At 49.5% G+C, this 11,884-nt stretch overlaps 1 pseudogene across 1 annotated transcript; it reads left to right on the top strand.

Annotated features, from left to right (window-relative positions):
* The first annotated feature begins 8,292 nt into the window (after positions 1–8,292).
* On the top strand, positions 8,293–10,970 carry LOC144138893 (innexin inx2-like; annotated as a pseudogene). Its single transcript, XR_013315995.1, has 2 exons — positions 8,293–8,571; positions 8,707–10,970. The product of XR_013315995.1 is annotated as an innexin inx2-like (transcript).
* Positions 10,971–11,884: the final 914 nt, after the last annotated feature.

Below are 11,884 nucleotides of genomic sequence, written 5' to 3'. Positions count from 1 at the left end.
GATGTTTGAGTGGCGCCCCCTGGCTCTGACGTCAGCTTAGGGACTCGCGCCGCTGTCGTCTGCTACACTCCGCTTGTGAGGGGCAGCCGTGTCTGTGCTAGAAATCGCCCGCTTTGTTGCTGTAGTGCATTAAAAAGCGTATTTCTAGTGATTCAGTTATTTTGCCAGCTTCTGACGCATCTGAATAATTTGAAGCTGTATCCCCCACAAGTTTGCAACACACGAGGAGATAGAGAACAACTTTCTTCAGAGCATCGGTCACAAGATCGTGTGTAACTCGTGCTTTCTAGCTTATTCGCGAGGATCAGCGATCAGACCTTCTCGATAAGTATTCAAAATGCGTAGGCTTCCCTGCAGTATTTTTGAGGTGCTCCTATGAAGACTCAACAGTCTAATACTACGTACCAAGCAGCGGCCTCTACACGCTCTTAGCCCAGCAGGAAATAAAGCGGCTTTCTTCTGTTTCTTTCGTTGTTGTCTTGTATCGGATTAATGTTTCTTGCTTTTTTTTTCTGCCCAACGCATTAATTTTTCTGCGCCGTCACAAACGTCTTATTAGGGGGTTTTGGGATGTTTGGGAGGCTCACAAAGATCGTGTGGATATTTCCTTCGTATTGTATGGCATACATTGCTTCTTCACAAATTGGCTTTCATTACGGCTGCGTGCAAGAAGGTGCATATCCGCAGCGTGCTTTGTTTATGCACATGCAAATAGAATGAGAAGGTTTGTGCTACGCCACCGCGATCGCGCCCTAAACAACGTTGTCCACAGTAGTCGAAGGCGGCTTTTGTGCTCCGAATTTAATCATATCGTTATCATAACGAACTGACTCTCAACCCGAACAATGATGACATGATTACGGTGTTGAAGGCACGATATCCTCGCCAACTAACGCAATAAATAGTATACCTGCATATATTACAAGAATCGAAACCGAAGAATAATTCCAAGTAGCTCTTTATTGCATTCCAACACTTCCAGGCGCAAAGAACAAACCCTATTCTACTCGGGATGGCGTTCTATGAATTGAAGAAAATTACTTTTACTCTCTTGTCCTGAACTGCGGACCTGGCCCACTAACCAGCTCGATTTAATTGTAAATAAAATTTTCTCCTCCTCCTCCTACTCCTCCTCCTCTTGAGTGCAGTTTTCCTATAACGCATATCCGAATATCGGGAAGATATGGCTGTGGAAAATGTACCTAAATATCCCTCCAGGTCTAAACAAACATAGTGTTACTGTATATTTAACGCAGACGTGGCTCGTTTAGCTCAACAAACCTCCATACTGGTTAGATGCCTGGTATGCAATCAGCACGCGCCTATATACAAAGTGGGTTATTTGGAACTCAACCTACAGTTTTTGCAGCCCATAGTGCATGTCGGCAAACTTTCATGCCTTGACAACGTAAAGTGATGTGACACAACACGTTAGAGCGTTCAGCAAGGTTTCAAAAACTGTTTTACCTTAAATATGATTACTGGGAATCGTAATGCCTTCTGCCAAAGCCAACAGCCCTGAAGCCCTAGAATTTGTTTTGGTCTTCCATTTTCACTGCTGTCGGTTATTAGCAGCTGACTGTTCCCTTTGTTCGAAAGATTGCTTAATTGAGAAGCTGACGCCTAGCTCCGACTCTTCGCGCGCCGCACAGGACCGGCTTCGCAAGGAATGGGGCGACGCCGGCACTGTTTCTTCCGTAGCGGTATCCAAAACTATACTTTAACTGACACCATGAGCTAGTGTATGCTATTTTAAGCCTATTATTATGACGAAAAGTTACCCACGCGTCAATTCTGGTGCGGAAAAGCATCAGACGTTGACCGAGCGCAAAGAAACAACAGGAGAGCGAGCCTGAGTGAAGCAGACGACAAATGCGAGAATCCCTAAGCCGACGTCACGGAGGCGCGCTTCGCAGCGCCGCCCGTGTTCGCGCTCACCGCCAATACGGTGAGCTGGGCAGAGACGGTCTCCCGTTCGAAAGCTCCGTTAAGTGTAAAAAGCGACGGTCAGGGACCCGCCAGAAGTGAAGACAAAATAGAACAAGAACTTACGCGAATACGACAGATGTTAGAACAGGTTACGCGCGAAAATATAGCCTTAAAGGAGGAAATAGCCCGCTTAAAGCATACCCACGCTGACAAAGCGGTTGAACAAAAACAGCTAAAACAGGCGTCCACTAGCGAGCTAAAAAATCAGGTAGAAATGGATACGACCACTGAACTAGAGAGAACAAACCCCCCGCCATTAAAGAAAAAAAAAAGGAGCAGAACGAGAAGCTTCGAGCTACCCCAGCCAAACAATCCCCATTAGAGGAATTAGAAAGCAGAATAGAAAATAAAATAGACAGTACATTGGAGGCATTTGTCAAGAAATTCGAAAACATGTTCTCGACGTTCGCCCAAGGCATTAACAACCAAATAGCAGGTTTGCACGCCAGAATCACGGCCTTAGAAATGGGGCCACTGCACCCGCCGCCTCAAGCTACCACGAGCGTGGGGCCTATTAAAGTGGCCAAACCCTGCGCCCGACCCACGACGTTTGACAGCCCCAAAACCAGCAGATCAGACACTCCAAACCGGAATGGGTCGGAGTAGCAGCGATGATAAATACGTGGTGTGGCAGTGGAATTGCCGCGGGTTTCGCCGCAAGAGGGGAAACCTGCAACAATTCCTGAACACCAAGAAAAACAGAGAAGCACCGGACGTGTTTGCATTACAGGAAGCGGGATGCCGAGCAAAATTATCCGGCTACAAATCGTTTTACGGCAGCACCATGGGGGAGGGCGATACTAAACCGCCTGTTTGCACGATGATTAAGAGAAACCTACCGGCAATCAGGCACGATACTGGAGTGACGACCGTAGACCACGTCCTTATTGAAATTTTTCCGACTAAAAAGAGGGGAGAGGGTAGTCTTTTTGTGCTTAACGTGTATAGCAGCCCAAAAAAGAAACATAGATTCGCGAGACTTTTCTGTCAAGCATTAGACATCGCCAAAAAGCATGCGCTAATTATAGTTGGCGATTTTAACGCGCCCCACGCGGCGTGGGGTTACGCGAAGGAAATATCGAAGGGCAGACAATTAGGGATCGATGCCCAACAAGAACGTTTGACCCTTATTACAGACCCTGCCTTTCCCACGCGCATTGGCAACAGCGTCAGCGCAGATACCACGCCGGACCTGACTTTTTTGAAACACGTGCCCGTTGCGCACTGGAACAATACGCAGGAAAGTATGGACAGCGACCACTACATCGTTTCTACGAACCTAAATGTGGGACCGTCCAAACCTGGGGGAAACAAAATAGGAATAACGAAATGGGATGCGTTTCGGGCCCTTCGACACACCGAACTAGGAACGGGGGGCGATGTAAGGGAAATTGCTGACATAGACGAATGGACGGAACTACTCCGGGAACACGTAGAACGCTCCACGGAGACCGTTCCGGAGGAAGCCGAACTTCAATGTGCAGATGCCAAGCTCCTACACATGTGGGAAGCCAAATCCAGCCTACAGAAACGTAGAAACGTTTGAATAAACAGAAATACAGCAGGTCCCTAAGGAGGCGAATCGCTGTGTTGCATGCGATTCGTGCAAGGTAATAACGGCCAATGAAAGCTTTCAACCGCCTTAACAGTTACGCAAAAATTAGTGACAATAGCAAAAGTGGATTCCTGAGCGTAATGAATATGTATATGTTTAACAGACGAGAAAAAAACGCATGTTGCTGATGACAACTGCAAAACAAGAATGCTCGCTACAGGTAAACGTCTCGAAGTTATCTTTTACACTCGGTACATAATTGCCTTGGGCACCAAAGCTATGACAATGCTGCAACTGCTGTAAAACCCGCTTGCATTTCCCAGTCGCAATCGTCTAGCGACGCGAATTTGAAGAATTCAGGCTAAGCAATACCGAATTGGCTTTCGCCGATGCAGGAAAATATGGCATGTTTCCTTATTCTGACACTCACACAGACGACACCTTTCACATACGTTACATAGAGCACTTAACATATGTATCGAACACTCAGAAAGCACTTAGCTTGCGCTAATTTGTGCGGAAACAAATTAGTCGTCCGATCGCCCAGCTACCTATCGCAACCAGGCGACGACGAGTTGATTGTTATTTACGAGAAAAACTATGGTTGTGAGGCTCTACTTCGAATCGAACTCAGCAATAGTCCCTAAACCTAGCAAAGCGCTAAGTGCAAGGCGCGAAACGCGGTCACGTTCGCTTGCACAGATAGAAATTCGGGAACCAGTTGCAATGGATCTGTTGCGTTATGCACAGAACTACACGCTGTAGACCTGAATATTATCTACCGCTGCAACCACCCGGCGGCGTTTTTCGATGGAATATTTGAGTACAGTGTCACGTAGAAAATTATATAAAGATGTTTGCGACAGTCTGTTCCCGATACCAAGATATAGAGAACTGTACAAAGAAGGCCCAGGGCAGGATGTACTGAAAAGAGTTAAGCGTATGGCTGTAAAACCGGGGGTGAAGTCTTTTTTTTTTTTTAAACTTCATTCGGGGACACTTACTGTGCAAACGTGGTTAAAAGAAAAGGGGTTAGATACACCATGGGGTACTGACTGTACAATTTGTAAACAACCGGATAACATAGATCACGTTTTTATACACTGCTGGATGGCGGTTCACTTTTGGGATGTTATGCAGCGAACTTTACACAAAGACTTCCCACTTACCCCGCATGGTATACGGTATTTACCCACAGAGAATAACGAAGGAGTCCCCTACGATTTAATAATGCTCCTGGGCCTTCACAGCATATGGAGGGCGCGCATGGCGTGGCTCCATGGCGACGTGGATGCCCGACCGGCCCGGCAGTTTCTGCGGGAGAGTGTCACGCAGTTCGTTGAGGGGCTGAGAGTCCAGCAGCCAGTACCAGATTGGTTGGATTTTTTAGAGCCGTTAATTTCTCTAAAGTGATGATTAAATGACAAAGCCTAGCCGGAAGCACGGCTGGTATGTTAATGTCGGTGTTGGTTGTACCAAATGCAGTGTGGTTATTTTTGTGTTGTAAGTGTGTGTTGATGACTGGTAATAAAGAAAAAAAAAGTGGTCTAGCGGATAGCGCGTCGGCCTTCTTGTGTATAATTCCGGGCGTCCAGGGGTTCGATCCCTGCCGGTGCCGAAGTTTTTTTCTTTTCTGCACTCTACGCAGTTCGTCCTTGGGGAGTATCGGAACGGACCATCCGGGTGGGGGACTAACCGTTCGTCCCCTCGCAGTTAGTCCCCAAAGGGACTAATGATTGTGGCAGAGGCCGTTAGTCCCCGAAAGGACGAACTTTTAGTCCTTTTTGCCTAAGAGTGTACCCGCACACCATGATAGGTTTCCGTGCGAAATTATCGACCCAGGACGTCATGTTACGAATCAAACATCAGATAATCGACGGCGAAGGCTGCTCCCCGCTTGACACTAGAACGATTCTCGGCCTTGATCTCACCAAGGCGTTCGACAACGTCCTTCACGAGGCGATTCTCGAGGGCCTCGAGATACTGGGGACCGGAAAACGAGTTTACAATTACATTAGAAATTTTCTTTCTGACAGAACGGCATCCCTAGTAATTGGAAACATCGAATCGAGCCAATTTGAGATGGGAAGCCGTGGGACGCCACAAGGCTCGGTTCTTTCACCGTTTCTATTTAACGCCGCTATGATGGGGCTACCCGACAAACTAAACAATATAGCCACTCTAAATCACAGCCTCTACGCCGACGATGTGACCCTCTGGGTCGCCGGTGGCAGCGACGGACATGTGCAAGGCACGTTACAGAGCGGAATAGATGCGATAATCGATTACGTCCGCCCTGGAGGCCTCGAGTGCTCCCCCAAAAAATCCGAACTCTTGATATACAGACCCACTAGCAGAGGACGCAAACGGGACCCTGCCACACCGAACATCGAGCTCAACGCGGGCAGCCAACTCATTCCCACAGTGGCCAGTATCCGAGTGCTTGGCCTAAAAATTCAAGATAATGGCCACAATAAGGAAACCATTAAACAATTAGAGAAAAGCACGCAACTAACTATGCGATTGATTTCACGGGTGGCAAACAGACACAGAGGCATGAAAGAAGAAAGCCTAATGCGACTCATTCAGTCCTTCGTGATAAGCAAAATTACGTATGTGACTCCCTTTCTCAATTTCAAAGTGGACGAGAAAATAAAAATCAACGGTCTAATCAAAAAGTCGTTCAAACAAGCGATCGGCCTTCCTTTCAGCACTGCAAATGATCGTTTTGAAGCGTTGGGCATTCACAACACGCTCGACGAATTGGTGGAGGCCCAGAGAACGGCCCATTACGAAAGACTATCCCAGAGCCAAACCGAAAGACACATTCTTCGTTCGTTAGGAATAGCATACGAAACACAAGCGGGCCCGAAAGAGGAGATCCCCCCTGAATGGCGGGCGCACCTCTACATTCCCCCACTACCAAAAAACATGAATCCTATCCACAACATCAAGCGCAGGCGGGGACGAGCACGCGCGCTAGACAAACGATTTGAGCGATCTGAGGACGTGGTCTATGTTGACGCAGCCGAATATCGTGCCCGCGACGCCATGACGGTAGCGACAGTCGATTATCAGGGACAATTACTCACGGTCGCATCGCTCGCTACGGTGCGACCTACGGAAGGTGAGGAGGTGGCCATTGCCATGGCCATATCCAACACCAGCGCAAAAATAATTGTTAGCGATTCGAAATCGGCCGTCAGAAACTTTGCAAAAGGTAGGGTATCGCCTCGAACCACGAGCATACTCGCGAAAGCGAAAAACGTAAGAAAAATTCAAGTAACTTGGACGCCAGCACACTCGGGTCTGACAGGAAACGAGAGGGCCCACGACGCCGCCCGAGGTTTAATCAGCCAGGCAGACGTCGACCCCACCTCACCCCAACTCGTCAGATCGGAAAGAGATCGCATGGTGTCGTACAGAGAAATCATAGATTATTACAGATTGGCAAGACGGAAGTATCCCGCCGCGCACCGCAGCCTCAGTAAACGGGACTCGGTATGATGGAGGCAGTTACAAACGAACACGTTTCGAAACCCGGTTGCGCTCAGTCGCTGCTATCCCGAACTATACTCAGGAGATTGTAAGATATGCGCGGGTCGGGCGGACCTCTACCACATGTTATGGTCGTGCCCCGCGAGACAGAATCAAAATGCTGCAGCAAAGGCTAGAAGCGACTCGCTTACTGTACGAACATGGAGCAATGGGAGACCGCTTTGCTCAGCCCCGATCCGGAAGTGCAACTTCGGGTCGTCCGGATGGCCGAGGCCGCCGCCAGAGTCCAAGGGCTTCTGGCTGACGACTGAGGAAGAGGGGATGAAGCATTCGTCCCTTTCCTTTTTAATCCCATCACGGGCAAAATAAAAGTTTCTACTACTACTACTCCAGTTTCGCGAGAATGTTCGGTATAGCTCTGAATCTAATGAAGGCATCTGGAGAAAAAAAGTCAAACTGAAAGTCGCCGTAAAGACAACTTTGTCATTACGTCGAGTTTCTGTTAATAATTTAGTGCACGACAAAAGTGCAAATGTGACAGAATTACTGCCTGCGGTCAACACATGGTCATCTACGGAGGGAGTATATATCTATCTGTATACTGGTCTTTTAGAGAACCTTATACGGCAATCAGCCGCAAAGACGACTGCACCTATACGTACGCTTGATCTCATCTAATTTTCACGGCTACATAGTTCGCAAGGAAGTTGTAAATATTGTGTAATTTTCACCTGCTCTCAACGGATTGGCTTTTACGGGAAGGACACGATCAGCCCTATGCATGTTTGTCAGCTATAAACTGTACTTCTCTCAAGTTTCGTAAGGCTAACTGACTACAGGAAGTACGCTGAAGCTCAAATACCAAACAAACGTGTTTTGTTTCGTGCGCTCCTTGGACTGCGCCCCGGTCACCGCATATCATCGCTCGAGTTTCCCTGCTCGTCCTTCTTGGCTGAGTGGAAGTGCTGAGCATTTTTTTCTTCATTTGTACAAACTAAGTTAAAAGACTGCGATAACACGTCGCGGCGGGCGTTTGACCTCTTCCAACCACGCCGCGCGCTTTGCATTTTTTATCTGGACTTGCGTACGTCGCGACTTTGTTTACGAACATGTCGCTGAAGCTCAGCATCCTTCGAAGTGAAACCTAGCAGATACGGCGCCAGAGGATAAGAAACGACATACGATATTTCTCTAAGCGGGAGGGCGCCCCAGAGTGGGGCCTTAGGCGCCTGCAGGCTGATTAGTGGTGAGGGCGAGTTAGGCAAGCGACGCGAACGCCCCAACGAGAAGGATCAGTTTCGGCAGTTGCCCCTCTTGTGCTTGAAGTTAAGAGCTCCTACGTTGGCAATGTATAGACAGCACGCGTGGCACTACAAAATGAGAGAGAGACAGATGACTGTATTTGATGCCCGAGATAGGCTCTGAAGGGTAGACGACTTGGACGGTCTCCCTCCTTCATCCGTCAGCCAGGATTCCTTGGATCCTCGCGGCGACTTCGGCCATCCGGACTGCTGTCAGTTGTGCCTCCGGTGTGGAGCTGAGCAGAACAGTCTCCAATTGTTCTGCAGTCTTGATTTTGTATCTTCTAAGTGTATTTACATCGGATTTGCTATTATAGCCGGTCGTATTTTTTTGGAGCTCATGGCAAAATGTTTTTTTTTCAGTGGGCGCACAGATGACCTCCGAGAGTGTCGCATTGGTTGACCTGAGACGTGGCAGTTGGGGACGCGGCGGAGAACCAGCAGACAAGGCCACGATGGATGAACTGTTAGGGAACGTGAAGGGCTTCTTCAAGAGTGACTGCACCGTCATCGATAACTACGTGTCCCGGCTGCACTACAAGGTGACCGTCTGCGTCCTCATCGGCCTTGGTATATTGGTCGCCGGGACACAGTTCATCGCCGATCCGGTTGCTTGCTCCAGTGAGCAGGCGGTCGTGTCTCCGCACTTCTTGAGTAAGCTTTGCCGGGTTCAAACGACGTTCTCGCTTCCGGATCCCCGGCGAAACGAAATCGGCGCGCAAGTTGACAGGGACCCGTCGGGTGAGAAAAAAGTCTACCATGCCTACTACCAGTGGGTCTGCTTCGTCCTGTTCTTGCAGGCTGTGCTTTTTTACGTCCAACGCCTTTTCTGGAAGGCTGTCGAAGGCGGGCTAGTCAGAAACCTCGTGCTGCAGCTCAAAAACCCGGTCTTGCCCGAGGAAACGAAGAGAAGTAGCCGGAAGTTGCTCGTCGAGCACCTCTCCACCAACCTGCACCACCACAACCTGTTCCTGTGCGGCTTTCGACTACCGAGGTGGGCCACTTCGTCAACGTCATCGTACAAATGCTGTCTACGGCTCCGAGGTGCTGCGAGTCACCGAGTGGGAGTGGTCGTCTTGCTCCGACCCCATGGCAAAGGTGTTCCCCAGGCTCACCCAGTGTACCTTCTACACGTTCGGTCCGGTAGGGGACTCGCGGAAGCACGATGCGACGTGCGCCCTCCCGATCAACATCCTCAACGAGAGAATCTACGTGTTCCTCTGGTTCTGGTTCATCGTCCTGGCGTGCCTCTCTGGTACCGTGCTCATGTACAGGCTGTTGATCTTGATCCCGCGCGTGCGCTATTTTGTCCTGCGCCTGTGTGCGCGGCGAACCAACAAGGAATCCGTGGAGCGCGCCTGCAGCCGTTGCAATCTTGGTGATTGGTTGGTACTGTACCTGCTCTGCAAGAACATGCACCCCGTCAACTTCAGAGACGTTATAAACGACTACCTGCAAAGCCTCGACCACAAGCGCACTGACAACGAATAGTGTGTTTACTTTGCTTTGATACGTATACTTTGCGGTCTAGTAACGGTTCTTATGCACTAGCAGGATTCATCCAGCAACTCTAGCCTCAATTTTTTTCCCGTTTTTTCTGTTTTGAATGTACAGCATTTATTAATGTACTGTGACAATTCTTTTTTCTGTCGTTGGTGCCTGTGGTGATCTCTGCCTCTTCCGAAGAAGGAGTGAATGAAAAATGCTAGAATAAAAACAACTCCATTCTTTGTCGGAATAAATTCGCAATAAATACGGAATAAAAAAATTAGCAAAGGCCGAAAACCTGTTGGTGACCTAGACCTTTGTTACACTACCACTTAAAGAACATTTCGCATGCTTTGGAACCAATTGTCTATCGAGTGCCATACTGACAATTTATGAGGCGCCCCTGTATTTTCGCACTATTCGGAAATACAATCAAAGAGGAAGAAGCACAAAATAAAGTGGAGGAATAGAAGAATGAGTTAAGAATGTACGAGGACTGCTAAAGTCTGGAGAGCGAGCTGGGTGTTTTGCAGGTGCGTATACAGGCCCACGAGCGGCTGGTGATCTGTGACCAAGGTAAAATCTCTGTTTAAGAGATAGTCGCGAAATTTCGACATCCCAGAAACATGGGCCGAGGCGTCACGTTCTAGCTGGGAGTAATTACGCTCAGCATTGGTCAGCGTTCGCGAGCGGAAGCCTATGGGTCGGTTCACTTTTCCATCCGTATGAAACAGCACGGCACCAATGCCATGCGGAGAAGCGTCGCACTCCCGTGTCAGTGGTTTTGCGGGGTCGTAGTGAACCAGCAGCCCTGCTGCAAGTAGGCACTAGGCAGTTTTAGAATAGCGGAGGCCGGCGTTTGGGGCCCCCAAGAAGCTAGGGGAACGCCAACGCAACCCGCTCGCGTGCGGCGAGTAATAGAAGAGGGGCGACCCCAACAGCCCGCAACCAGCGTGCGTTGCTCGGGTCGGCTCGGGTGTTGGGAACTTTAGGCTTAGCACTGTTCCGGATATTTGATCTCGCCGATATCTGTGCAACTGCGAATGACACTCCCTAACAACACTTTTCACCTATGATCCCCTTTCTCGCATGTGGAACATTATTTCCGCTATAATTGCGGTTTGAGCGATCGGTGACCAAGACATCGGCCGTAGCCTCTTTCGATTATGATAATGATGCCTCCGCGCAGGTAACGCCATCCATCGGTCGCTCGCAGCCCCTCGTGCCGTGCGGGCCGGTCGGGCCGTCGAACGTCCGCGACCGATCAGCATAGGCTTAGCATCGAAGCAGATATCTGATCGCCGCTTTTAAAATCAGCTCTGATGACAATTCCTAGCACAATTTTTCACCACACTAACACCTACTTTCTCGCATGTGGAACTTCTTTTCCGCGATCAGATTGATTGGAAGAGTGGCGACAAGCTGTTGCTGCCGTGGTCCGCGCCGGTTCGAGCCGCTGAGTGGGCCGAGCGGGCAGGCGCGGCCGGCGTGTGCGCGGACTGTTTCCGAGAGCAGAAAACGCTTCACGACTGCCTGCATTACCCATTACTTGTGAACGACGTGCGGAATCTAGAAATTCTTCAGTTCAGCGATTGTCGTAGTTGATCGGGTGGATCGGGAAACGAGCCGCAGGTTTCGCTGCAGCCATGGTCACGCGCAATATCGCTGGCTGCGAGAGCGACGCAAGGACGCGAACTCCAGCTTTGGGGCGCCCGCTATTTCAGCTAAATAGCGTCCGCGCAAAACGAAAACCAAAAACACCAAGGACGGCTTGGGTTCTGCGCATGCGCCCCACGGCGCCCCAATGCCCTTCGGGGCCCCAGAGCGTTGGGGCCCCCTATTCTAAAACTCCCTACTGCTTTGCGTTGGCAAAGGCGGTGTGTTGAGCTTCTCCCCAGACTCAACGCGCATTTTTGCCAAGCAACTGGTACAAAGGTGCAAGAAACGATGACATATTCGGCAGGAACTTGGAGTAATACGACAGCTTGCCCAAAAACGAGTGCAGTTCCTGCACGTTTGTCGAGCTAGACCGACGACTGACTAAATTTGCATT

Source organism: Haemaphysalis longicornis, unplaced genomic scaffold, assembly GCF_048455015.1.
Source record: "Haemaphysalis longicornis isolate Haplotype H1 unplaced genomic scaffold, Haemaphysalis longicornis Haplotype H1 scaffold_5, whole genome shotgun sequence".
NCBI classification, from domain to species: domain Eukaryota; kingdom Metazoa; phylum Arthropoda; class Arachnida; order Ixodida; family Ixodidae; genus Haemaphysalis; species Haemaphysalis longicornis.
This window is presented reverse-complemented; position numbering and strand designations above follow the sequence as displayed.